The sequence below is a fragment of the Schistocerca piceifrons genome, chromosome 4 (assembly GCF_021461385.2).
Source record: "Schistocerca piceifrons isolate TAMUIC-IGC-003096 chromosome 4, iqSchPice1.1, whole genome shotgun sequence".
Taxonomy (NCBI): domain Eukaryota; kingdom Metazoa; phylum Arthropoda; class Insecta; order Orthoptera; family Acrididae; genus Schistocerca; species Schistocerca piceifrons.
In genome coordinates this window covers 597173911-597198392 of record NC_060141.1, presented here as the reverse complement: position 1 = coordinate 597198392, position 24482 = coordinate 597173911, and the positions used below count along the sequence as shown (strand labels likewise).

The 24482-nt window shown below is 42.5% G+C and overlaps 1 protein-coding gene across 1 annotated transcript in view; it reads right to left on the bottom strand.

Moving 5' to 3' along the window:
- The window catches only part of LOC124794907 (uncharacterized protein C6orf132 homolog), a 287965-nt gene that overhangs the window by 86087 nt on the left and 177396 nt on the right, over positions 1-24482 (bottom strand). Inside the window, exon 2 of the mRNA XM_047258609.1 lies at positions 3365-3499. The gene's annotated coding sequence lies outside the window, so the exon portion shown is untranslated. The remainder of the gene's footprint in view (positions 1-3364; positions 3500-24482) is intronic.

Sequence of the window (24482 nt, the reverse complement as noted above, 5' to 3'; positions counted from 1 at the left end):
GAAACTGTTGAGACTTTAAAGTAGCCGATAAAGTATGGCTTACCTTGCCACATATTACATGAACAGTTCTGTAATTATACAGCGTTTTACTCGTCAAAAAAAATTGAACCCGAAGAATTAACAATACATACCAAATATTGGAAAGTTACGCGCACCCACCCCATGGAGGGCAACCTGATGGACATTCCAAATAGCTTTACGATATTATGCAGCACCTAAATGGGTAGAACGGCATGTATTGCAAATGCTGGCCGGCCAGTGTGGACGAGCGGTTCTAGGCGCTTCAGTCTGGAACCGCGCGGCCGCTACAGTCGCCGGTTCGAAACCTGCCTCGGGCATGGATGTGTGTGATTTCCTTAGGTTAGTTAGGTTTAAGTAGTTGTAAGTTCTAGGGGACTGATGACCTCAGCTGTTAAGTCCCATAGTGCCCAGAGCCATTTGAACCACTTTTTTGCAAATGCTGCTCAAAATGCAACGCGTGTCTAACAACAACAAAAACTGTAGAAGCCGTTGCAAATTGCTCATGGCGATATCTAGTGCACATTCTTCCATGGCATCCTGAAATCAGTCACTAAACTTAAGTACAGACCAAAAAGCATCTATAAATGTATTTGAAACTGCGAATATGGACAACCATCAGAATGGAATGACGACAATGAACGTTTGTGCCTTACAGGTACTCGAAGCCAGATTTCACGAGCGAGCCGCCGCCTTACCATTTGGCTGTAAGTTCATGACTCACGGCAAAACCCAAACTAGCGTATGTCGCCAACCATGCGTCTATAGCCTTCACTCATACATAAATTATGGATATTCCTGAACGGGGTAGACATTTTAGTTGAAAGTCGCTTGCCCCGTGTCTGCGGACAAACTCGATATGGCAGTGCCTGTACGAAGTACGTTGCAAAGTTCCTTTGGCCAAGCATGCATCCGCGTTGGAGTCGCGGTCCGGTGCATTTTCATTGTCGTCATTGCTTTCTACAGCCAATGGTAGTCGATTATCACAAATGACGTATTTCATAAACGGCTGTAGTCGTCGCAGTGCCTCTTTCTTTGGATATACATGGATGTCCAACGGAACATCGTATCGTAATTCGGAAAAGCACAGGTACTGCAACATCTCAAAAAACATCATTTGTTCCTACATACAGTATCCTCTACGTACAACACTCTCGAATACTGGGCCACATCAACTAGGGAACAACCACATCATCCCCGCGCTTTGGGATCCACAACCCACTTTCTCACGCACTTACTTCAGCTGCCACACGTCACACAGCATGGGCGCAGAATCACTGAGAATTGTACTTCCACCTAATCCTCTATAAATCAATGATCCATACTTACTTTCAACAAGATAATGTTCTGCAAAATCTCTGCTTTTGTTCGGACTGGAGTTTTGCCTCTAAATATAACAGCACTGGTTTTTTTAAACAGATTTTCGTACAGCCACATCTTACAAAAGAAAATTAAACTGAAAGGATACAATGATGACAAACGTAGATCGAACGAGGACAAATATTTTGGCGTTGCGGTAAACAGTTCCTTATTATAGACAATTTTCTTCTGCAGCTGAAACCCCTAATTTTCATTAATCGTAGATCATAGACTGAAAACTTAGTGAACTAAATGGTTCAAATGACTCTGAGCACTATGGGACTTAACATATGTGGTCATCAGTCCCCTAGAACTTAGAACTACTTAAACCTAACTAACCTAAGGACATCACACACATCCATGCCCGAGGCAGGAAAACCGAGCGAGGTGACGCAGTGGTTAGACACTGGACTCGCATTCGGGAGGACGACTGTTCAATCCCGCGTCCGGCCATCCTGATTTAGGTTTTCCGTGATTTCCCTAAATCGCTTCAAGCAAATGCCGGGATGGTTCCTCTGAAAGGGCACGGCCGACTTCCTTCCCTAATCCGATGAGACCGATGACCACGCTGTCTGGTCTCCTTCCCCAAACAACCAACCAACCAACCAACCGAGGCAGAAATCGAGCCTGCGACCGTAGCAGTCGCGCGGCTCCGGACTGAGCGCCTAGAACCGCTAGACCTCCGCGGCCGGCACTTAGTAAACTGTATGGAAACAAACAATAAGTAAAACAAAGATCAGTTACAGTTTCTAAGAATGAACGACTTACTTTAAGGTGAGTAATCGCGGCATTAAGGTCGTCGTCAGTCGTTTGTCCTGTGTTCTTTTGTATGTTATATTTTTAATTACGAAGGGAAAACATGTTTTGGAATCAAAATGGTACTCATGAAAAAATGATTCGTCTGTATTATTCCGGATAAATAATTGTTCCCTGAATAAAGAACACATGAGGCAGCAGAAGACAAGTATGTCGTAAGTTGCTGATACAATCAGGCAAGAAACCAGTGGCAGATAAATACGTCATTCGTTTGTTTGGGATGTTACTGTTACCTTTATTTCTTTTGTTTTCAGGTTGAAGGCACTGTTTAGCCATCAATTATCATTTTGCTAAGCTATCAACAATCACAAAAAGAACAATTTTTCTCGGCGTAGCAGTGAAGCCATTACGTCAAAGTAACTGAACAACATTTCTTCACTATTATCAAAAAAGCGAAACCATTTTAGTTTCTGCTCACAAAAGTAGTAATCCAATTTTTGTCTACAAAACCGTTTGTAAATAGGTTGGTTAGGTCACTACTTTGCGGTAGCGTTCTCGCTTCCCGCGCACGGGGTCCCGGGTTCGATTCCCGGCGGGGTCAGGGATTCTCTCTGCCTCGTGATGACTGGGTGTTGTGTGTTCTTCATCATCATTTCATCAACACTGACGCACGCAAGTCGCCGAAGTGGCGTCAACTAAAAAGAACTTTAAATACGGCGGCCGAACTTCCCCGCATGGGGCCTCCCGGCCAACAATGCCATACGGTAATTTAATTTTTTCGACTACTAAATCGGTGATTTCATCTTCTGTATAGATATGTGGTCAAAGTTTAAAATTACAGACTAAAATAAATCTTATCACACATCTAAGAACTTCGTTACCATTTTTAATTCTAAGCCGAGTAATACTTGTAACCAAAGCTTTCTCCGTTCGGAGAGGAGTTGTTCTCTGTATTGTCATAACGTGGAACAAGAGACAGTTAAGTGATTAATACCTCCAGCGTCCGAATTTGTTATATTTAAGCGATGCAATAGTCAAGGGAAAGGCTGTGCTGGGCTCAGCGTAGCAAGCCAAGTTAAACGAGGTGTGAGGGGCTGAACACGTCCGTTACACTACTGGGTGTGAAATTACCATTTTTTAATAACGTTACGTGAAAGAATCGAAAGGACTCACAGTTACTAAACAGATGTTTGGTGTCCGGGAACTCTCTCCTCTCTGTCAGAGTACTCACTTGTCAGCAGAGCAGGCTTCATCGTCACCTGCCCCGTGTGGTCCTCGTGGAGCAGCAACTGGTAGCGGGTCCGCAGAAACCCTCAGAGCCCGGCTGCGTCCAGCCGGCACGGCCGCCGCCGCCGCCTCCGCCTCCCTGCCGACAAAACAGGTTGCCATGAGAACGGGGAAAACGTGCTTGCTCTGTCTGCGTTCTCTCCTCTGCACCTCATTCTGCCTGCTCCGGATGTCCCTCTGTATATCTGCAGAAGACGTTATTGTTCAGATGGAGGTACAACTGCTTGCTTTCGACCACGAAGTAGTTCTTGTTATTGTCTTGTGATGCTGAAAACAAGATACTGATCATTGGTATACATGGTAAGATCAAAACGACATTTTTGATTAGAAACTTTTTGACGTAAACTATCCAAGTTTGCAACAAACAGAACCACGGCAGCAAAGTCCCTAAGGCAGTTTCTAAAGCCGATAGAAGAGGCTGAACGCAGGAGTAATTATTCGATCCTGTCTTTTTTTTTCTTCTTCTTCAAAGTTCGGTATCATGTAAGGGGAACAGCAGTGAAAAGGTATCCAAAATTGGTTTTTTAATTTTTGTCTTAAGAAATTCTTTGTAGTTTTCGGCACAAAAAAGAGTTTACTTCGAATAAATTGTACCGAAGAAATCAGGGGAATTTACAAGTTTTTGCACACATGATGACGCCCTCATGTCACACAGACAGCACTGTTAAAAACAGAATCTACATATGCATCTACATCTGATCTCCTCTGTCCGCCTGGTGGCACGTGATGGAGGGTACCCCGTACCACTACTAGACATTTCCTTTGCTGTTTCACTAGCAAACAAAACAGAGGTAAAACGACTGTCTATATGCCTCCGTATGAGCCCTAATTTTTCGTATCTTATATTCGTGCTCCTTAGGCGCAATGTATGTCGGAGGCTACATAATAATTCTGCAGTTAGATTCAAATGCACGATCTCTAAATTTACTCAATAGTCTTCCTCGAAAACAATGTCGCCTTTCCTTCAGGGATTCCCATGTGAGTTCCCGAAACATCTCCGTAACATTTGCCTGTTGTTCCAACCTACCAATAGCTAATCTAGCAGCCTGCCTCTGAATTGCTTCTAATGTCTTTCCTTAATCCGAACTTGTACGGATGCCAAACATTCGAGCTGTACTCACTTGTCTGTTTTTATGCCTTTTTAGTCTCTAATGTCTCAGTGACACAAGATTATTAGAGAATTAACTTTATAGTAGGACTCACAAGACACAAATGAAGGTTTTAACGACTGTATATTGGAACGGTTACCAGAAACTCTGCTAGTAGGGTTAAACGCATGTGTGCTGGATGCTCTGCTGTGATCCAGTGATGGTGCAGTGACAATGTTTAGGGATATGGAACTGATGGGAGAGCCTGGTGGACTAAATATGCAAAGAAATTTGTCATTGAAAGCAGGAGACCCTTCGAAGCAGAGAAATCAATGTTGGAAGCAAGAAATAGAAGAGGAAAAAGGAGGGAGAACAATACTAGAAACGAGATGAATATGGACCTAGGATGCATTAGTGTTATGCAAAGTAGGTAGAAAAACAAGCTTTAACTTGAATCACCCGAAATTGCACTTTTTTGATGATTTGGTATACACTGGTTAGAAACTATTAAAGAGAGAGGGCCGAAATTTTGTATACAGTCTTCAAATTTATCTAACTGAAAAGTGGACTACCTTATTCCTTAAATTCGAAAATTGAAGACATATTTAAGGAAAAACTGAGTTATTTACTGAAATTTTTGGACCATAATTTATGACGGCAACATGTCTTAAAGCTCTGGTTTAAACATAGTGGTATAAAGCACTTCTACAAAAAAATCTAACATTTACTTTGTTTTCATTTCGAGATGTGAGTCCAATGCTGTAGATACACTGATAATTCAAAACATTATGACCACCTGCTTCAAATCTTGATTGTCAGTCTTTAGAACGAAGTACATCACTGATTTCCCGTGTCAGGGATCCCACAGTTATTCGTAGGTTTGTGGAGGTATGTAGCATTGGACGTCTGCACATAGGTCATGTAATTCTAAATTAATAATATGGAAGAGACCAGGAGGAGAAACATAGAAATGTGAAGCACTGGATGGCAAGGACCAGTAAACGTGCGCAGTACAAAATTAACAGCAAGAAAAATACGAGAACCATAAAGAACTGAAACACTGGGATGAACGTCACGAGAATTATAAGTTATTATTTTTATGCAGTTGCGAGTGTAGAAATACGAGCTAAGCTCTCTGCCGGCTACCGACGCATTTACAAAATTATTTTATAAATACCGCGCTATCGTCATGCTTTCTTTTTCAAGCTAAGGTGAAAATTTTCAAGAGAGACGAGCAGCAACAGCGCTCTCCACATTAAAACAAGGAACATGAGCGAGATGAAAACTCTTTGAATGCGACCTAAATGGCGGTGTTTAGCGCAATTTTCTATGCTATGCCTCTCCACAAGGTCTTTCAACAAAGTGTCATCCCCCCTTATTGTTTATACTCGAGCTACTTTCTGGCATCAGTGCCACTCCCGCTTTCTTTCCTTGCTTCGCGCCGACGTATCCAGCGCGTGATTCACGCTGACGTCGCGAGGCACCGCGTCTTTGTGGAGTGGCGGCGTTGTTAACAATCCGCAGCAGATACCTGCTACCAGCCGCTTGCTACTCGCTCTCCGGCGCCTGCGTCCTCCATGAAGCAGAGCTTTGCTAGCCGCGCTGGAAACAAGCGACGGCGTGAATGGCGCCGTTCGTTACCGCAAAGCTGAGTCTTTCCGCGCCGCGACACACACACACACACACACACACACACACACACACACATTCGGTTCGTCTTTCAGAGGGCCGCCAGTTACTCGGAACTGGGAATCCGCCTGGCAACTCGTAAGCATGACATGAATGCACGTGCGGTTCTGCTGATGAGGTGCGAACCCTCACGTGTCCTCGGCGAGTTTGTCACACGACCGTGGGAGACCATCAGTTGCTTTCTGCGCGACTGTGATGACACCGTTAGGGAATCGCGTTCACGGTGCGTCAGCGATCGTTCTTTGAACATACCAAGCTCTACATAATTTCGATGCACGTGTGTAAAGGCTCTTCCTGGTTTCACCTTACACTTTACAACTGCACAGCGATCGTTAGAGACTTTCGTTGTTTTTATTCTCAATACAGTTGTTCATATGCAAACTGTTACACCACCATTATGCACACTCCACGCATCAAATATTGAACACAGAAACATTAAACTCCAATATATAATTTTTTGCTCGAACGTGTGGGTTTCTGTACACTTTACCCAGTGAAATTTGTGCCAAGTAAAAGTCTGAAGATACTCCCGTTGTTCCATTCCCTGTTGCTATTAATATCATCCTATACTCATCTGACCAGAAATCCTTGTCTTCTTTCCATTTCACTTAACTAACCCCAACTATATGTAGATTAAGAATTAGCATTTCCTTCTCAGGTTTTCTATCTTGCTGCGTTCAAACTTCAGACTTTCCAAGCACCGAGTCGTAAAACGTCACTCCTTCGCTGGTTATTCAATCTTTTTTCTTGCGACTACTTCCGTCCCAGGCAGGCCGGTATTCCGAATGGGCGACTAATTCGGAATATTTTTCCCAACGAAGAGATCATCATGGCACATTTTCAATTAAAGGTCACATTTCTTGTGGGTACCAAATTATCTGTCTGTAATGTAGTGGTTTCCAACGCCTTCTGCGTCCTTATGGCGTTGATCATTGCTTACTCTTCCACCTTTTAGGGGCAATTTCCCACCCCAACGGCAAGCAAACGCCCTGAATCTCTGTCCTCTCCTCCAACCTCTTGCAGAAGGCCTTTAGCATAACATGGGTGATTTCTTATGCTGTAGGTCTTAAACCACCATTGCTGATGATTTTTACTCAAAATTTAAGCAATGGTCAGATTCGGACCCGGGACCGAGAACGTTTAGTTTACTCGTCAAAGACTCTACGTAATGATCACTTAACCACGCTGACAACGAAACGAGATTGCTGCCATTAGTAATAAAATATACGTCGTTAGTCATTAGCTGGCATAGTGTCGGGAGGCATGCAAATTTGTTTACTTACCGGATGACGTCTCAAAATAGCTTTCATGTGAAACAAAGCGTCGTCTTTCATTCATTCCATAGACATACATCAATACGCCACAACAAACAGTTCCCAACTAAATGGACCAATTTCGATTCGATATAGAATACGTAAAAACAATGGTATTGCTTCCAAATATATCTTAAAACGTTTGAAGAGATTATGCTCACGACATTACAAACTAAAATTTAGCATTAACGATGTCATGGTTTCGATTAATACCATGCCATCCGTTGACTTGTCATTAACAAGCAAAATTAAGAGAACATAAATACCACTGTGTTAGAGCCGTAGACATGGAGCAGTCATGGGAGCTGCAAGGCGGAACCACATTAACCTGTACGTGACGAGTTCTTAGTTTACACTGTGTGAACACGACAGCTACATATCTTTCTGGTCGCTAACAGCAATAAATCTTCCATCGCCCCCTGCGAACAGGAGTGCGGATAATTTTGGTCAAATGCCTATCCTCAAACGGTCTACCCTAGCGTCCAGCTTCCCTCTTTAATATCAGAGCCTCCCCAAAATAATATCCTGTGCTGATGATAACGATTGACTGCTACACGTTGCTGACTATTGATACACAATTACGCGTCATTTAATTTAAACCGCCAGCAACACGAAATAATTGATTATGTCATTATTAATGGAAACAACATTTACGTAATGCGCTATCAGAAATTAATTTACACGATCTGAAAATCGTATTGCCTTACATAAAAATTTCAGTGGCGGTGTTTGAGGGAGGGGAGAAAAGCAAATGTTCCTCTAGTGTATTTAAATTATGGAGCGACCTATTACCGTATTCTAAGGTCATAACAAACGCAACTAGATGTCTTAACCGTATATATCTAGGCAAATTTTATCTTTTCATTACTCTAAGTTAATATAGACTGAAAATGGAAAAGAGACAGAGAAACATACTACAACAAATGAAATTCCTCTGCATATAATAGTATTCTTCGACATTTACTGTGTAAACGAAAAGAAATCTTTTGTCTGGCAGCCGAGGTGAGAGAGAAAGATCTGGGATTTGCCCGGAAGCTGTTCTGGAACTGGCCTCTTCTCATTTGTGAATATTCTGTGACCCATTTCGAAGATTACAAACTAGCCTCGGTATATGTTCTGGTGTTCACACTACGGTTAGAAACACACCGCTTCATTGAAACCCCTTTTCGGAACGTTGACCGACAAGATAGCAGCAAGACAGGTAGTACCACGTTTTTGGATAATCTGTTGCAATAAAAACAGACTAACAATGTGCTCTTACTGGATCTAACAGACAGGATACATCTAGCCTCACTAACAGAATCTTGAAATATTTGTTTGGAAGCTATTCTGAAGTGAGAAAACAAAAACGTCACCTTAAGAAGTAGTTCAAGCTCGGAAAAGCTTTTATCTCTTTTCCTTTTAGCAGACACTTTCTTTCACCGTGAGTATTATTATGTTATAGGCAACAGGAAAGGCCTGTTTTTAAATTACTGGCAAGATACGGGGTTCATGCCACTGTTTAAAATGTAAAATGTAGCTGCCGTCGTACATTTCGGAGTCGATCAAATACAACTGCCCGAGGCCAAAATAGAAATAAAGGCCGTAAACCATCACACACTACGAATTTGTTTGTTGCACAAAACACTGTCATTGTTCGTCTACGAAGTTTACTCACGACTACGAGAGTAGCACATTACGTACCAAGACTCTGCCACAAAAACGCTCCTCTTATTCCCCACTCAAGTGGACGAACCGCGCTCACTGTTGAAATATGTTATGTACTTCGATGGGGCGGAAGGAGTGAAAGGAAACTTCATATATTAATAAGTTGTGTGGTTTAATGCAACTACTACATTATAAAGTGAAATCTCTAAGTAATTGGCAATTCGGACACATTACTGGCCTCATGTCAGTGGAATATTGAATCTTATTCAGTGTTCATTCGTGCACAGATCATTTTGGTAGGGGTGTCGAACAGTCGTTGTACACTCTTTGGCTGGAAACTGACCGACAGCTGTAACTGGCTCTTGATGTCGGATATTTTCTTAGCATGGAGACGATGCTCCACGTATGTTCTACGAGTATTAAGGACAGATGCGTAGCGTGCAGGAGTGTGAGAGAGCGATGTCCTCTGGCAAGACGGTACCTGGACACATAACATAAGAGGTAACATAAGATGCAGGATGCCCGCGATGTACTGCTGTATTGTCAGAGTTATTTGAGTTACTACCGGAAGTGACCTGATGTCATGTGCGATGTCTTCCCACATTCTACCGTTAAGGGCACTGAAACGGATATTTCTTTTTTCGAAAGAAACAATGTCCGTTTTTTATTGACATGGGCCGGTTGATGTGTACGTGGAGTCGTTTGTTCATTTTTCGTTTTAATTGAGTAAAAAATTGTATAGGTTGTAGTTATCATATAAATGGAAAATAATATTTGTGTGTAAGATAACGAGATGGCCCAGTTGGCATATATTTTATCCATGTAAAATTTCGTCTAGTGGAGCCTTTTGTTGTTCAGTTATTTACATGTTCCACAGATTATTTGAACGACTTCTTCATCGAAATGATGCAACTATACAAATACAAAGTTTTTTTTTTTTTTTTTTTTTTTACTGGCTATCAGTTTTGAAGTAGAAATTCGTCAGTGGAATAGAAGGAGACATGATTTTAAATCAGATTTAAAACTTGCTTCTTTACCTGTTAGACATTTTATCTTACTTCGCAAATGATCAAAAATTTTTGTTGCTCTGAACAACGGACAGTCTTAACAATGAATAATAAAGGTCAGTTTTCGCTCTGTTGTCGCAGGTTTGTATATCACTGTTGTCCTCAAACTTTGATGGATTACTAACGACGAATTTAACTAGCGAATATAGGAATTGCCACGATGCAGTAAAAATTTCTGCCTCTATGAAGAGGTACCTACATGACGTCCGTGGGTGAACACCGCTTATTATTCGTAATTATTCGTACTGATGGCTTTTGTGCAATCAATACTATCTTGCTGCGTGATGAGCTACTCCAGAAAATTGTTCCGAAAGACATTACTTAGTAGAAATAGGCAAAATATGTCAAGAGGTTGATACTTTTGTTTCCAGAATTAGTAATTATACGAAGAGAAAATGTGTCTGACCTTCATTGTTTGAGAAAGCTCAATAACATGCTTACTTCAGTTCACATTTTCATCAATATGTACACCCAAAAATTTGAACATTGAAAATGTGAGTTGCTGCCGAGCCGGAAGGAGAACGCATGAGACTGTAGCAGATGCGCTGTGTGGACATTTTCGTTTGACTGTGACATGTTTTGGTAATGCACTTAAGCTTGGACTGGTCTATTGATGGAAGATTCAAAACCTGGCAGGAAATTAAAAAATCAGCGTGAAAAATTCAAATTTTTTCCTCTGGCAGTGAAACATAGTTGTTGGGCATTGATCGAGCGCTAGATAGTAGCTCTAGCCAGTCTCATCAAAAACTGTTGGATGTAAAGAGGATATTATCGTTATTAGTGTAGAAGTAGAGAGAAGGTCCAGCCAGCCTAGCTAATATCCCCATGTGGCAAGAATGGGTAATGATAATAGGACAACGAACTATCACTGGAGTGCAGGTGAGTAGCATGCTGCCGATGTACAAGTAAACAGCTGATGAGAGACATATAGGAATGGGTGCGTAGTTCCACAAGTGTTTCCGAGAGATCCTTTATGTTTACTTTCCTAAGTGAAGACAACGTGGATGTTGTGGAACAGCCGCTTTGTGAACCGCATTATCAATTAAATGGAGGTTACTGCTCTGATAAACGTGAAAATTGTTGAAAGAATATACTTTAGGATTTGAAATGTATGGAAGCTGGAATTAGTAAGTCTCAGTTTCCGGTAAGTGTGGGGTACTGTTTTAGTTAGTTGGTGAAGGGGATCGAATTGTCATTCGTCCTTCAGGGCTGCATTAAAGACACATTACTATTTTAAGCAATCGACTTTGTATGCATAACTACAGTGAGTTTTAAAACAAACAGGACTTACCGATTCTATGGGACATTCGTGCACAGTTTTGAAGGCCCGCATAAAATAAATTTGGAAACGAACGTGTACTTTCCGACAGTATTACTATTTCTAGCCGTAACAGGACATAAGACTCGTATCAGTATCATCTGTGATTTCTAACACTATTATAATTGTGGAATGGTGAACTCCCAGAGCAGAACTGGATTCCTTTTAAATTTGCCTTTCACTTACGTCAAACGTTACACTACTACAAACGTTGTCCAGGTCCCCTCGCTGTACAGGAGGTAAGAAATTTTTTGCATCATCATCGAGGCTAAATCGTTTCTCCTGTGACATCCCTCTCGTCTTTGACGAGACTCAGGGTGACATGAAAAGACGGTACAGCTATTGAGAAATTTGTACAACAGTGTTTATAATGAGTATGAAATTTACTGCTGTAAGGAGCAATTAAAAGTTTTCTATTTCAGGGTACTGCTGCAGCGTATATGCAACGTAGCGATGCGCGTATAAAAGCACCGACAAGTACGCAAGGTATTAGTGTACTATTCGTATCTTTCCCACGTGGGTGCGGTAAATGTGGAAACGTGACCTAGGTGACATTATCACGAAATTCATCCAAACACGAGGACCATGTTGTTATTCTTTTCTTGGTTGTCGAAGGACAAACACCGGTAGACATCCATCGGACAATGAATAGTTTTTGAGAGGCAGGAACTCCCAGCCCCCGGCTGTAGAAAACCATCGTTGTGGAGTGATTCGACAAGGGGTATCTGCTGCTTAATCGTAGCACACGTCGTCATATCCCAAAAGTCTTACTGCAGAAGTTATGCCAACCCAAATGGGAGGCATTCGAGCTCTCGAGCTGTAGTACTGAACTTTCCCCATGGGATTATCATGTCTTCGATCCCTTGTAAAAGTCCTTAAGGTCGACGATTTCTGTCCGACGAGCAAGTGCAACAGGCAGTTACAGACTTCTTCACACAGCAGGACGTAGTGTTTTACCAAACGGCTATCCTCAATGTTGCCTCAATGCTGTCGGTGATTTCGCCTGATTAGCTTACCGATTGTGGACTGCACGGTCTTCGAATGGAAACTTTTTGATCAGTCCGTATACTAGAGTGGAGTCAGGGTTAAAGCTGGCAAAAACGTTATAGCTTTCGAGAAAGAAATAATTTGTGACTGAACGTAATAAAAAACTGACGAACTCCAGGACGTCACGTAATGGAAACAACGAACATATGCGGCGCGCCCAGTATTTCATTGATAACAAGGGGGCAAGTGTCGACAAACCATTCAAAGTGGATAGCACTGCAGTATCAATTATTACTTCAAAGTGAAAGGGCGGAATGGAGCTATTGTATTATCAGCATTGTCTGAAAGGAACCTCACTGACATACAATCTGGATCAGAGGCCTTGCCTTTTTTAAGTTATTTCAGCTTCGTTGTCTACGTCCGTACATCAAACAAGTAGTTGAAGTGCCAGGTACTGAACGTCACACGGAATTATTGCTTGCTGTCGTCTGTTAACACGAGTAATTATACGAGCATATGTCTCAGACATGACGCTGCGGAGTTTTGTGTATGTACTAGTTGCTTATCTAGCATATTATTTCCCAATATTTATAGTAGTGTGTTGACTGTAATTTTTCTGTAGTTAATCTTTATGTACGTCATTTTACAAACTGTAACAAGTTATTTGAAAATCTCATTCTGTAATACGATTAGAGAGAGTATTACAACTGATACGTACCTCACAGACATGTAATGAATCCAGCATCTTAGTAGAAAATTTCGGTATTGGATAACAACGGCGTTTGTGTCAGTCACTAATTTACTGTCTTGTGCAGTTCGCTTTTGTACAACAACGACTTATTTACAGCAGGCTTAACTTCAGTTATAACAAACGGGGTAGTATAGCAAGTACTTTCGGAGACACAGGATGAAATATGAGCGTTATTGTAGGGCCCTTACCAGCGCGTTACTCCAAGACATTGCCCGATGGTGTCGTGTCCCTTTGACGCCACCATATTTGCCGATGACAGTCATCCGAGATACTGGCGGAATGAAAAAGGTGCACCGTCACTCATTAGCAGTCCATGCTTCCTTGATATGGCCCCATTTCAAACGCAGCCATCTGTAATGTGGAGTCAAAGTCAGCCTATGCATGGGACAGCTATTCAGTAGCTCGGCTTCTGATAATCTCCACCCAGTGTTGCGTGACTACGTGGGGTGTGGTGGAGAAGCCATTATTTATACTCGGATAGCCGGTGCTGATGTGAAGGGGATGCGATGCACGTTGCCCGCAGTACGGAGGTCGTTAGTTGACGTCATCACACTTCGTAGACCGGAACACTGACTGCTCTTACCGTTCCACATAGGTGTACTTTGCCATGTGAACTCTCGGATACCTGTATATTGAACGATTCGATCAGTCGATCACTTGCAGACTCACAATGAGGTCCATTTCAAAATCTGCTAAAAGTCCTTTCATGAGCAATGAACAAGCAGTATTCTCTGTGGTCCTTCACTGTGCCCTCTGAATATATGACACATTGAATTCTCACTATACACTCTGTCACAATTCATAAGACTGTCACATATTGACAACAGCAGTGCAATCTCGTTAGAAGTCGAATCATCACACATCACAGCAACCCTGTATTTACATATCTCTTATTGGTTTGTCCAAGTACGAAATTGGGTCTCCATAATGGGTCTCCAACACTCCAAATTTTTTAGCACCTTAACCTTTTTTTCACTGTGATGTAGCATCTCAGGCTCTTGGAGCCGTTACTTTATTCCTACACGTGACACCTGAGTTGAGCGACGCAGCAGTAGCAAACGTATGAAGTCACAAAGTGGGACGAGGCAAGCGCAACAGCTGCTGTTACCTTGCGGACTTCCGATTGGCTGTTGTAGGGAAAGCTAGGAAGGACAGTTGTCTGTGAGCCAAACCGTTAATTTTCCTTTACTAATAGTAAGTAAACTTTTAATATATTCTAAACTAGTACGAGAGACCCTCAGATTACTACATTATTACGACGTAATTTGAACATAATTTTAAAGTTAATTTTAGATAAAGAATTGATACACTAAGGAGACCCCAATCACTTCGTGCGTCATCGGTTATGTGTCAAATGACGGCAAAGTGAATCACTTTTCAGAAGCTCATCAGTGCTAAATGTGATGGCATGGTGATAGTAAGTGCGTGGTTAACCTCGGTCACGCGCGAGTGAAGGATATTATATAGTCAGGAACGTTTGATATGTCTTGTGATGTACCAATGATGCGATCTTCAGTCAGAAAATAATAAAGGACTTTACTTTTTTCTAATGAGATTCAGAAAAATATACCCGAATGAACTTGATGCGCATACGCCTGATTGCCTAACTTTGTAGAACAAAGCATGTTATTTTATCTGAAGGAATCTGTTTATAATATAAAAATGGATGGTATTCCTGTGACCTACCGACATCATTATTTGGATTAGATAAAAGTCTTAGTCCGTTTCACAGAAATTCCTTTTCATAAATTTCAGTTCATCACTTCAGCTTTTATCTTTATCCCAAATAAATATAAGACTCAATAGACCCACAGGAAAATGTAATTATAAAATCAATTAATTCCATAAAAACTCTCCTCAGCAGCAGCTCTCATAGTCTATGAGCTACCTTTGTGCTGTTACAAGGACATCGCATGACGAAGTCGGGTTTATAACGTCTGTTCTTACCTCCGAAGTCTTTATCAAGCTACCGATATCGGTGTTACATTACATTGTCATTAGGCCACCAGATAAATCAAAATATAATCGAGTGTAATAACCAACAACAATGAAGAAAACAAATAATTGATGAACGAAAAGTAGTTGAGGGAAACTAAATATTGCCAAAAAAACATGAAAGATGTAGATAAGAAATAACTAATGCAACAGCAAATAATTACCAAAATTCAGTTTAAGCATGGCGTCTCGCCAACACAGATGAAACAATGGGTAATATTAAAGTGTAATCCACGCAAAATAATAAAAAGTAGTAGGGGACAAGTATACAATGTACCCAAGTCTCTATAAATATACACTATGTGACCAAAAGTAGCCGGACGCCTAGCTGAAAATGACAAGTTCGTGGAACCCTCCATCGGTAATGATGGAATTCTATGTGGTGTTGGTCCGCCCTTAGCCTTGATGGCAACTTTCACTCTCGCAGGCATACGTTAAATGAGGTTCTGGAAGGTTTCTTGAGGAATGGTAGCCCATTCTACACGGAGTGCTGCACTGAGGAGAGGTATCGATGTCGGTTGGTGAGGCCTGGCACGAAGTCGCCGTTCCAAAACACCCTGCCCTCGGATCACTACATTGTGTACCGTGATTCGCCACTCCACACAACGTTTTCCTAGTGTTAAATCGTCCAATGTTTACACTCCTTACCCCAAGAGAGGCGTCGTTTGGCATTTACCGGCGTTCTGTGTGGCTTATGAGCAGCCGCTCGACCACGAAATCCATGTCGTAGTACTTGAAGTGGATCGTGATGCAGTTTGGAATTCCTGTGTGATAGTCTGGATAGATATGTCTTGCCTATTACACATTACGACCCCTCTTCAACTCTCGGCGGTCTCCGTCAGTCAACAGACGAGGTCGGCCTCTAAGCTTTTGTCCTGTACGTATCCCTTCACGTTTTCACTTCACTATCGCATCGGGAACAGTGGGCCTAGTGATGTTCATGAGTGCGCAAATCTCGCGCACAGACATATGACAAGTGACACCCATTCAAAAAAAACGTTGAAATGTGTGTGAAATCTTATGGGACTTAACTGCTAAGGTCATCAGTCCCTTAGGTTACACACTACTTAAATTATCCTAAGGACAAGCACAAACACCCATGACCGAGGAAGGACTCGAACCTCCGCCGGGACCAGCCGCACAGTCCAAGACTGCAGCGCCCTAGACCGTTCGGATAATCCCGCGCGGCGACACTCAATCATCTGACCACGTTCGAAGTCCGTGAGTTCCGCGGAGCGCCACATTCTGTTCTCTCACGATGTCTGATGACTACAGAGGTCAGCAGACTGGACTCGCATTCGGAAGGACGACGGTTCAATCCTGCGTCCGGCCATCCGATTGAGGTTTTTCGTGATTTCCCTAAATAGCTCCAGGATAATGCCGAGGGTTCCTTTGAAAGGGCACGGCTGACTTCCTTCCCCATCCTTCCCTAATCCTATAACACCGATAACCTCGCTGTTTGGTCTCTTCCCCCAAACAACCAACGAACCAACCAACTACAGAGGTCACTGATATGGACTACCTCACAGTATCGGTTGAAAGTTAAGATATGGTAAATGAAAAATCTCTTTTGTTTCATCTCTGTAATAATAAAATAATTTGTAACGGGCTGCCAGATGTAACATTAACGAACTACCACTACATAAAAATACCTTAGAAACATGTAAAAGACAAATAGGTAAAATAGCGAATAAAATGTGAACTACACAGAAAGTACATTTATAAAGTGAATAAATCTGTAGGCAGGTAGGCCTAGGTATCTGATCAAGTTAAAAGTGCTTGCACATGAAGAGACTAATCCATGTGTAATGAATAACACCATTACATAACACAAAATGGGGGAGAAGAAGGAAAATAAAGTATGCAAGAAGAATAAAAGAGTAAATTAAGGATAAGTTATCAAAGTGGTTATATAACACAGACAGAAAAAGCTTGAATCCGAAAACTATGTCGAAAACAAGATAACCGCAAACTAGGTTAAGTTCAAAATTTACACCTGAGTGTGTACTGCTGCTTACTTAAATTTATAACTTTAGTGTCTTCTTCTGATGCGACAAGATACAACTAGGCCGCTGACTCGCCTTGTTCCTCTAGTGCAACTGAAGACATTAACGTTATTTGTAGATACGTGGTAACCCAGAGAAGGGATAGGACGCTGATTACTAAACTACGTGCTGTTAATTAGTTGCATATTGAATTGCTGGTGGGAGAATGTGTACATGGCATCCCTTGTGAGAATATGTTGTGTTACTTGATTTCACCAAAGTATGTGCACAGTTACCTGCCTATGACTCTATTAGGCATAGAGCTTCAGATCGGGTTCGTTGAGAGACATCTGCGGAAGCTCTCGGCACGGTCTGTTTCCGTCCATACGATATCTGGCCGGCAAGAGAGAAGGGCCCGCCAGCAGGCTGTGTTCATTACGGAGATGGCGGCGCTGCGTGGTGCGGCAGTGTGTGTACAAGTGTGCGGCGGCGACCGGGGAGGGCGTGTGTGGGGTGAACGGGTGTGGCGGCCCGCCGTGGCGCGCAATGCGGGCCGTCTGTTCGGCTCTGGAGAGCCCTGGAGTCTGCCTTTCACACGCTTGTTCGCAGCTTCGGACACTTCACCGATTTCTCTATACACATAAATAGAAGGCCTTCCTTTTGGATAAAGGAAGCTCCCCCCCCCCCCAATCCTTATTTGCGATGTATGCCGGCTGTCAAGTACTCTATTGTCAACCTCATCCGGCAATTCGAAAAGACTTCTCTCTCGTTTTGCTAAATAAAACATTTACAATCGCACTGTTACGGTTTTCGATTGGCCTCGAACTCATCACTAGAGGCCAGCTATATAGCACTACGTGCTTCTCTTGTGCAAAATAAATGTCAGACGGAAAGAACTGGCTGACACTTAGTTGAAAGATTACACCCAGATCCGATAAAAATATACAATAAAACTTGGCCATCTGCATGTGGGACTCGCCCACTTTGGGTTCCGTACAAACTTAATTATGTATATAGACAGTTCATCCATTCCGGGGTCGCCGGCCGCGGTGGTCTAGCGGTTCTAGGCGCTCAGTCCGGAACCGCGCGACTGCTACGGTCGCAGGTTCGAATCCTGCCTCGGGCATGGATGTGTGTGATGTCCTTAGGTTAGTTAGGTTTAAGTAGTTCTAAGTTGTAGGAGACTGATGACCACAGACGTTAAGTCCCATAGTGCTCAGAGCCATTTGAACCATTTGAACCATTCCGGGGTCCGCCTCTGGGAGCTGAGAGGTCAGCGCGACGGAATGTCATACTTAACGAGCCGTGTTCGATTCCTAGTTGGGTCGGAGATTTTCTCCGCTCTGGGACTGGGCGTTGTGTCGTTCTTATCATCATCATTTCATCCGAATCGACACGCAAGTCGCCGAAGTGGCGTCAACTCTAAAAGACTTGCAGCAGGCGACCGGTCTACCCGACGCGAGGTCCTAGCCACAGGGCATTTCCATTTCCCATCCACTCCGGGAATCGAAAATGTCGACCATTTTTGTGCGTTATCGACATTGATACTGGCAAGATATCGCTCCAAGGGATTCCAAGATGATTGAGAATGTCCTAATTTCAATAATACAAATGTTCCATGAAGTCATTCAGGAGCCAAACGACCATTGCTATAATAAACTGTAGTTCTCCTGTCATAATGACTGGGTCGCAACTGTAAAAATCAAACTTCAGACATGTTTGTCATATTACGCCACTCAAAATACATCCGTCGTCAGATATCCATGACTGATTATTGCACGTAGACATGGCGTTTCTTATACAAATTGAAACGTTATATCTACGTGCAGTAATCAAATAGTAAAAGTGGCTCTGAGCACTGTGGGACTTAACATCTGAGGTCATCAGTCCCCTAGAACTTAGAACAACTTAAACCTAACTAACCTAAGGACATCACACACATTCATGCCCGAGGCAGGATTCGAACCTGAGACCGTAGCGGTCACGCGGTTCCAGACTGAGGCGCCTAGAACCGCTCGGCCACAGCGGCAAACGTGCAGTAATCGCTATTGGATATCTGATGATGGATAAATTCCGTAACGCGTCACATGAAAAATAGTCATTCTTCGCCCGATGTCTGACTTTCATCATTGCGACCCAGTCAATTTGAATGCAGAACTACTGATTTTTTAAATTTCAAGTTGGACGTCAGATAATTAATGAAAAAAGAAATATTCTTTCGTCTGACGCAATTACAAGCTAAAAATCCTCAGATTTTTTTCTCTATTTATGCTGTGAAACCTTGCCTCTTGACAAATTTGTTCACTCTAGACCAACGGGAAGTACCCTAAAGGCGTTGATGAGTTACTTTGCAAGTATCAAAATACGAGACGTTAATGGACCGACTTAGAAGCCATTGTTTATTATACGGCGATACTGATACCGTTTCTGAGAAGAAGGTGTATTCACGGACTAACCAACAGTCACATAACGAATGACAAAAATGCTTTCATATGCTTTGGGTGTACTGTGGAAAATACTTCTTTTTTTTGGCCAAATTTCATAATTCAAGGCCTGTGGAAGTTCCCTACAGGTTTTGTGGGTGAGTTTGCATGTGTTAAAACATGTGACATAAATGGCTGTATCAAAGACTGCATTGACTTACAAGTTTAGAATTTTGACACCCAGAAGAAACCGTAGACTTTAATAAGTGAAATAAATTTGAACTTGTTACGTCAAATCGTTCCTGAGAAATAGTTCTTAAGATTAGGATAGACAGACAGACAGACAGACGATCAAAAAAGCGCTCCTACAATGGGTCCATTGACACGGAACCCTAAAAATGAAACAGTGTCAATAATACTGCAAAATATGCGGGAGAAACAGAACTCCACCGACGAACTTTAAAGGTTGTAGTATGGACGAAAACAAGGAAAAGTGTCCAGTAAAGATGGGCTCTAAAATGAATACCTTATGAGCTTTGAGCACTTATCAATAGAAGAGACGTGTTTCACAATAGCGAAGATGCACAAGTCCTCACAGCTCTTAACGTGTGCGTTTTAGAGCCCGTGCTTAGTGGCCTTTTTCTTCTTGTTTCGCGATCGATAATGCCCCCTCTAGAAGTAGGTGCAATTCTGGTTCACCCTGTATACTGATAAATAATGATCACTCACAACACTGAAGTGTCGACAAAAGCTACTTGTATTAACTAACTTTACTTTTGCCAGACAAGTTCGTGTATCACTGGTCATCATCTGGTGCCAGAGCGTACACAGTGATTAAAGAAAACATCACGATGCAGAGTGAATGCTGCTTTGTGCATTGCGGCCACGTCACTCGGTAAGGAATGTATGCAATAGGAGCAGAGACGAATGGTTAGCATGCTACTGTGTGAGCATCATGGAATGTGGGAAGGGCGGGTGGTTATCTGTGACGGACCTTACTACGGAGTACACTGCTGTTGCAAGGAAGTTTCGGACCACATCGCTTAGCTCACGTTTTTGAGCGTGTCAAGAATGGTTCACATGGCTCTGAGCACTATGGGACTTAGCTTCTGAGGTCATCAGTCCCCTAGAACTTAGAACTACTTAAACTTAACTAACCTAAGGACATCACACACATCCATGCCCGAAGCAGGATTCCAACCTGCGACTGTGGCGGTCACGAGGTTCCAAACTGTAGCGCCTAGAACCGCTCGGCCACCCCGGCCGGCCGAGCGTGTCGTTTCGTCGCAGACGGCCGTTACGTTTTCCGTGTTGAATGAACGACATCATCACTTACGACTGTAGTGGGCAAGGGATCATCGAAACTGGACCGTGGTTCAATGGAAATGTTTCGCCTGGTCGGAAAATCACGTTTCTCTTTACAACAGGTCAATGGTTGTGACCGGATACACCGCACCCTATTGCGGACGCAGCTGAAAATAAAGCTTGGATGCCGTGGAGCTTTGCAGTATGAAAGTATTTTTAACACGTAAATGTCGACAAAACACGTCAAAACTGATCTTAATCTAACTTCCTTGATACAGTTTAACTACCGGTTGAGCTGGTTATATGACTGCAGTTCGTCGTGGCCTCGAATACTACAGCTCGCGAGTCGCTTTGTATTATTATTCGCGCAGAAAAGCACATGTATAGATAATGGCCGGCTCTGTATGATCTTCAAGAGCAAGGCTCCCTTTTTTTTCCCTGGCGATGTGTGGACAAGAATTTCCTGGAAGAACAATTACTCTGGTGTGCAGCTGTTTGATCGGCAGGCAGATACCGCTGAATCACCGGCGAGGAGTCTGGAGAGGGCCCGCTTTCGGCAACACGGCTGGGGGCCCCGTGCTGGAGGGGTTTTATCCAGTTAAGTGGTTTTATACTTCCGTTTCTTTGTCACATCATTTCACTCACATCAACATCTATATTTTCCCTCATTTTACATCCTATCATACTTGTTCGACTCGAAATTTTTGTGAATGTGAATTTTATTATATTTACACTTATATGTATTACTGTATTTAATTATTTGAAAATTCTGTTACATCTATTTATACAACTGGTGCAATTCTGTCCAAAATGTATTTTTCGGTAAGAGATACGCATTTTTTGGGTAGTAATCCACATACAAACTTTAAAACGTAGCCTAAATTCCTATTGCACTATCAACAAAAACTTCGGTGAAGATTTAAACAAAAGAAGAAATTAAATCGAAATTAATACATAAACTTAATAAATATCACGCAAACAAAGATTTCAGCAATAAAAAGAACGACACGAAGAAAAATGAAGGCAATCGAATAATCTGATATGATGATTAAAACGACCTGACAAAGTAATAGAAATATAAAATTGCATTTAAACCATTTAATTGAAGAAAACTAATGATCAAAGTCATTTCGACGAAGATTTAAAAAGAAAAATAATTTATGTCGCCTGACAAGATTTTAGCCCGCAGCCTTCTGTACTTGAAGGCAGTACGCTGTCCACTACACCAAGGAACTAGTCAACAAATTATTACTTTAACGCTATTTAACGTCAGGTAAATTTCCGAATTCATTTTCCGTCGAGTACTCGCAAACGAGGGTCCACCACAGTGAATGGCTGCAGCTTGTGATACCCAGGAATTTAACGTACATGACCATATAGATGGTTTCAAAACGTCGACCCCACCAGGTGTATCTATCCCTGTCAGGACGTTTTATTGGCCAATTTCGCTATTTAATTTAACAGTCAAATACTGCGATTCAAGCCGTATATTCCAGAGTTTGTGATGATGCCCTTGTTAATCTCGATCAACGAAGCGGTTAGCTGTCGTTGGTTGGCCAACGTTGGCCTTAAGGGGGCTAGGACGTGAAACGGGCCGACTTGGAGCAGGAGACGCACCACTGAACATTTTAATTTACACTGTCTATACTTTTAAAAATAAATTAATAAAACTTTGTTTGGATGACCAGGAAGGGTTCAGGATTCACACTCATAGCAGAGGAAGTTCAAAAACATAACAAAACCAATTTTTTTTACATGTGAAATTTCATCATTTTTTCACTTGGTATTGGCTGCATTTGTAGTTGTAGGTACACTTTTCTTCATAAGTAAGAGAGATTCTTCGATGAATTTTGCACAGCGTACAAACCATACTTACAAGTGTATGAAACTCAAGAATTTTCCAAACCTGTTAAAAACTGTGCTAAAAATTGAGATAATTAACTATAAAATTCGAGTTTTCTCTAAACAGGAAGTTTAAAACGTAACAGCCCATTCATTTCTCCATAGATTAAATAAATTCTACAATTCCATACAGTTGTAAGTGTGGTTTGTAAGCTGTGCAAAATTCATCAAAGAACCTGTCTTACTTATGAAGACAAGTGTACCTATAGCAACAAATGCAGCCAACAGTAAGTGAAAGAAGTCATGAAATTTCACATTTAAAAAATATTTTTTTGTGTTTTTGGACTTCCACTGCTATGAGTGTGAATCCTGAATCCTTCCTGGTCATGCTGACAAAGTTTTATGAATTTATTAGTAAAAGTATAGACAGTGCAAATTAAAATGTCCTGTGGTGTGTCTCCTTCTCGGAATCGGCCCGTTTGACGTCCTAACAGATGCTCGATGTTCTTTTCCATTCTTCTGTATATTATTCTTGTAGTCATAGGTTACCATTTTGTGATGCTCTTCATCTGTTGCTTCCGAGCCCTACTGCAACTTCATTACGGTGGCGCTTAGCCAGAGACGACCGAGTGGTTCTAGGAGCTACAGTCTGGAAACGCGCTACTGCTACGGTCGCAGTTTTGAATCCTGCCTCGGGCTTGGATGTGTGTGATGTCCTTAGGTTAGTTAGGTTTAAGTAGTTCTAAGTCTAGGGGGAGTGCTGACCTCAGTTGTTAAGTCCCATAGTGCTTAGAGCCGTTTGAACCATTTGAAGCTTAGCCAGAGACCTTGCAAGTGAAGAGCGCAATATGCGCGCAGTGTCTCGGACTGGCGGTGTGTAGCGGCAGGAAGGCTGGCGTGGCGTCGCGGCGCTGCGTCGCTGCCCCAGCAGGGTGTGTACGAGTGGGCGGCGCGCCGCCTCCACAATGCGCCCCCACGCCCTGCGGCCCGGCCCTCCAGGGAGCGAGCCGCGGCTTTCGGCGCTCTCATCGACACCCTGCCCGCGTACTCCTTCTGCTGGCGCGAAACGCAGCCGCAAGACGATCCGGTCCCTGGCAATATCGTAATACCATCTCCTCAGTGAAGTCGGCACCATGCGATGCTCTAGTGGATAATGTTTCGTAAGGCTTTTCGCTGATGACGCTCTTGCATACCGAGAAGTTACCACGCTGGAACATTTCTGCGAAATGCAGCAAGACCTCCAGCGGATTGACGTTTGTAGCAGGATCTCGTAGTCTACCTTTAACACAGAAAAATGTGAAACATTGCGCATTAATAGACATGCGGTCTGTAACTGAAACATGGCATGACGATCGCTCCACTGTGAAAAGATTCCGGACTAATGCCTCATTCGGGTCAACGGGAGGACCCTGCCAAGGGGGAGGTGACCATGAGAAAAAGACGGAATAACCAAAGAAAGGGTAACGTTCTACGTGTCGGGAACTGGCATGTCAGAAGTTTAAACATGGTAGGGAACCTAGAAAATTTGAAAAAGGAAATACTAATGCTCAATCTAGATATAACAGATGTGCAGAACTATAGACCTATATCTCTAACGTCTATCAGTTGTAGAACTTTGGAACACGTATTATGTTCGAGTATAATGACTTTTC